Source organism: Quercus suber, unplaced genomic scaffold, assembly GCF_002906115.3.
Source record: "Quercus suber isolate HL8 unplaced genomic scaffold, Cork oak 2.0 scaffold_74, whole genome shotgun sequence".
NCBI classification, from domain to species: domain Eukaryota; kingdom Viridiplantae; phylum Streptophyta; class Magnoliopsida; order Fagales; family Fagaceae; genus Quercus; species Quercus suber.
In genome coordinates, this window is record NW_027069539.1 from 1,389,717 (window position 1) to 1,395,000 (window position 5,284).

The window sequence follows — 5,284 nt, forward strand, 5'->3', positions numbered from 1 at the left end:
TCCTCGGGAGCAGCAGGGGTAGTCTCGCGAATTGCAATAGGGTAATATACCCTATCCTCCCTCCTAAGGTCAGATGAGGCATCAACCCCTGCTTGGTTGAGGGCTTCATGCCAAGTCTGAGAACAGTAATGCCTGCACACCGCAAGAACTTGAGCCCGAAGGGTGGCTTCAGTCTTAGCCACCCCATCTGCGAAAGCCTCCTCCTCTGCCTGTTCTACAGAGCGCTCAGCGTCTATTTTTGCAAATACCGCCTCGTCTTTGGCTCTCACAGCCTCGTCCCTGGCATACTCGGCAACACCTTTCTCATGGATTGCCACGGTCAACTTTTCCTTCATATAGGCAATGTCCCCTTTGGCAGTCTGTAGTTGACCCTCAACGTCTTGCAAGCGATTAGTTTGATCCTTAGCTTGCTTCCTGGCCACGGCTAGGTCGGAGGCAGCAGCATCCCTGGCCTTCGTCATGTCCTCCAGATCCTCAGTCGCCTTTTTTAGGTCGGCCTCAGATCTCTTGAGGGTATTAGCAGCTTCCAAGAACTTGTCACGCTCTTGCGCTAAGGCATTGCTCTGGCCATTGACCTCCTCATCTAACCTGAAAAGAGCCTGGATAGCCTGCCAATAAAAACAAGTAACTCCGTAAAGAGAAAGGAAGGTACTAAGCGACAAAATTCGAATAAAGTAAATGGGTGCCAAAGGACCCACCATGCCTAGGTATTTCTTAAGGTCAAGGACAACCTCTGACCCACTCTTCCGGTGCACCCTTCTTGGAACCGCCTTCGAGCAGGTCAAGAAGATTGGTTTGGGGCTGTCTTTTTAAACCCATCTCAGCCTGAGTACCAACTCTTAGGGACCGGAGATCGGCTTCGGACAAATGAGGGTCTCCTAGATCACCAGAGGGATCCTCGGACTGATCAGCTAGGTTGAACACACTATATTCGTCATCAGAAGAACTCAGTTCAACCACCTCCCTTACCTTCTTAGATAGTCCTTCCTCGGCCACGTTACTTGTTAAGATGAGGAGGGACCTGCTAACGGAATGCCTTCAGGTATATATGACCCCTCGGAAAATGCAAAATCGTCCTCCACCACGGTAATCTGCGTAAGCCGAGGGTCATGAGCTCTAATTACGTGCTTCGGGACTGGGAATGATTTCTGAGTTGGGTCGCATCTGAGGATTTGATGAGCAGCTCTGACCTGGTTATCAGTTTCGTTCAGGAAAAGGTCCGACCTAAGAACGGTTTCCAAATCCGCTTTGTTAACCAGGTGGAAATGACGTGCAAAGGCGTGCGGATCTGTGAAAAGAAAAGTGAAACTCCTGTGGTTAATAAACCAAAGCGGATATATAGTTATAAAGATAAAAATACTGAAACCTAGATTATCTCCTACTTCAGATACCCTACCTGGCTCCCCCTCTACTGTTGGGCAATGAAAATCGTTGTGCCACTCCCCCGACACTATGAGGAAATCTTGAGTCAACCCCTCATTAGAATCAGGAAGACACTGGATGAGATGAATCCTATCATCCCTTGTCTTCATATAGTATGTCTTCCCCCTCAGGTGATGAAGGTTATAGCACCAGTTCACATCGTGGTGAGTCAGTCTCAGCCCCATTTTCTCATTTAAGATATCTACACACCCTAATATCCTAAATACATTCACGGCACACTAGGTAGGAGCCAGGCGAAAAGGCCTAAGGTAATTGAGGGTCACCGGCCTCATAGGGATTCTCATCCCTCCCTCTACGAAAGCGACTATCGGGATCACGACTTCACCCTCTCTCCTCTTAATGTACCACTCCCCTTCTTCACGGTACTTCAAACTCACATTATTGGGTATCCCATAGTCGACAATGAATTTGTTCATCATCTCGTCGGACTCAACCAACTTCTTAAACTTACCCATTCCCCAAGGACGACTAAAAGTTCCAGAAGAAGAAAAGGAGGAGTAGAATCAAGGAAATTTTGGGTCACTGGAAGAAGAAGACTAACAAAAATATGACGATTCTCTTCAGGTAGTGTGCAAGTTGAACTAGACTCAAGTCATACGCATCAATGATTGTAAGCGCGAAAATGAGGAAACCAGGCAGTTCAAACAGGTACTTATACTCCCCCTTAGGTTCCCCAAATGTAACTGTCTGCCCATAAAAGCAGGAGATCCCCACCGAACGATTACCATCACACCGTTGAAAGTGGGAAACGTGGTGCCGCCAAAATTTAATGTGGGCACGCATTAAGTCTTGAAACGCAAAAAACGCACATCGAGCAGTTGAAAAGTCGCCAGCATTAGCACAAACCAAAGTGGGGCGATTCGCCTAAGAGGGCCCGTAGGTATCAAAACCCTCCTCCCCGTCCGAGGGAACGTGCAGCAGGGTTTTGAGGGGCTATTGTGGGGCCCGTGGGCCTGACAGCCACAGCCCATCGCGTAGTAGGCCTAAAGCCAGCGCCGAGGAAGACTGACCAGCCAAGGCTAAGTTGGGGAAAGCCTCTTTTTTGACCCACGCCGAGGACCTCTTCGTCCTCGGCATACTAAGGATAATTTTTGGGAAGGGACAAGCCCAGAGCAAGCTATCACATTCACACTTAATGCATTCACCTAACCCCTCTGGCCGCATTAATGGGGATATAACCCCTTAGCAGGGCAACGTTGATCAGAGTGAACCACTTGAGTACCGATAAGGCCTCTGATGGGACGGACGGCCAGAAGAGAGGCGAATGGATGATCAACAGATGGAAGAAGGAGATAGGAAGATGAAGACTATATAAGAAAAGCAAGTAAAGTAAAGAAAAGGGGGGGGGAAAGAGGGAGAAGGAAAGGGGCTCATCGGCCACGGGCCGAGGAGCATCCCCCCAGTTGTGAATAAACTCTAAGTATTTTCTAATAAAAGAGAGTTCATGCTTGGTGAACGACGGCCAGCACCTAAACCTTCAATCCACTTTCTACAAATTTATTGTTTGGGCTTGTTGGGCTGAAAACCCATTCATACTCAGGGTCAAATCCAAATTGAGTCCCCACAACAACAATTATCAATTTATCATTTACTCTCTTTTTTTCATTCTAGAGATATGTAAAGAAATAATAAAAAATTAAATTCAAAATGAGTAATATCAATGTAAATTTACACAATTACCATAGTAATTATGTATTTTTACACAACTTGCATAATTTGATATGGGTGAATTTTGAACTTGGTTGGCACAAATGTGATACATATATTTATTTATTTATTATACAAGTACTAATCCAAGTGCTCTTAACATTATTATTGAGGATGAAACATGGTAATAAGTTGGGGCAGCTTTTGTGTTTAATTTTTTGTGAGTTTTATTACTTAAAAAATAAAGAAAAAAGACAACATTTTCAAAATAATTTTATAATAAAAACTAGATATTAAGCTTTTAACGACAGGTAAAAAAGTGATATCAGTAATGAATTTAAATAAAAATTAATAATAATTTACCACCTAAGTTTTGTTATAAAATTGTTATAAAAATATTATCTGTCGCAGCATTATTTTAAAACAAATAAAAAGTTTTTTTTTTTTTTTTGGGTTAAAACAAATAAAAAGTTAAAGTTGGTACTTTGTGTTTGACTTTGAGAGCAATAGGGTTCATTTGGATTATTTTAATCTTTTAAATGTGCGGTGTCTCACTTGTTTTTCTTTAAGCAAAGTGTGTTGTCGTGTAGTCAGTGTTGTCTATTTTTAACGCTTTTCAATTTAACATGTCGTATAATTTTAAGGCGTAAATGCACTTTTAGTCCCTACATTTTGACGTTTTTCCATTTTAGTCCCTACATTTTATTTTTTCCACTTTTAGTCCCTAAAACCAATTTACGCGTTTCATTTTAGTCCTTTCCGTCAGTCAACCGACGGAAATAGCTGAGGTGGCAGTCGGAGCAATTAAAATATTATAAAAATGCCATGTCACCCATGACACATCAGCATATAAATTTAAAAAATTAATTTATTAATTTTAACTAAATAATAAAAATAAAAACAAAATTAAAAACTAAAATTCATAGAATTAAAACCGAATTTAAAAAATCATATCAAACTCAAACTCTATTCTCTCGTCTCAACCAACTCAAACAAAAATTTATCATTAGATCATTTTGACTTTAAGTGTATTTAGTATTCTTTAAGTGAGCTCACTCTAAAATCATGCTCTGATTTTAGAGAGAGCTCTGCCCAAAAAAAAAGAGTTTAGAGAGAGGGAGAGAATGAGATGAGATGAGGTTTGGAGCAAATCTAGAGGAAGGGGGTTGGTGGTTTGGAGCAGATCTGAGGAAGGTGGTCGGCGGTTTGGAGCAGATCTGAGGAAGGGGGCTGGCGGTTTGGAGCAAATCTAGAGGAAAGGGGTCGGCGGTTTGGAGCAGATCTAGAGGAAGGTCTCGGTCTCGACCCTGGTCTCGGCTCCAGCCTCCGTCCTGGTCTCGATCTCGGCCTCCGTTCTGGTCTCGGCCTCCGTCTCGGCCATAATGGAGCTCGCCGGTCTCGGCCTTCGTCCCAGTCTTGGCCACAATGGAGCTCTCCGATCTCGGCCACCATCTTGGCTTGGGTTTGTTGACTGATCGGTAGGGTGGTGGTGGCTTGATTGTGTTAGTCATTGATGGTCAGATCTGGGTTTGGTTGTGTTGGTTTGGGTTTGATTGTGTTGATCTGGGTTTGTTGTGATTGGTTTCTCGATATGGGTTTAATCTGGGTTGGTTTTTTAACTGGGTTTATGGGTTTGATTTGTTCAGAACTCAGTGTTGATTGTGTTAGAATTTGGGGAAGAACATGAAGAATTCGATGAACTTGATTTGTGGTAGATCTGATGGTGCTGGGTTTGACGATCTCTAAGGTGTTAAGTTTGGGTTTTTTCTTCTTGTTTTCATTTATGTCCTAGTGATCTGGGTTTGAGTTCTTGGGTTGCTGGGTTTGTGTTCTTGTGATGGGTTTGAGTTCTTGGTTGCTGGGTTTGATTTGGGAAGAATATGAAGAACAATCTGAAGAACATGAAGAACAATCTTGGTTGCTGGGTTTAATTCTGTTTTTATTTTTATTATTTAGTTAAAATTAATAAATTAATTTTTTAAATTTATATGCTGATGTGTCATGGGTGACATGGCATTTTTATAATATTTTAATTGCTCCGGCTGCCACCTCAGCTATTTCCGTCGGTTGACTGACGGAAAGGACTAAAATGGAACGCGTAAATTGGTTTTAGGGACTAAAAGTGGAAAAAATAAAATGTAGGGACTAAAATGGAAAAACGTCAAAATGTAGGGACTAAAAGTGCATTTACGCC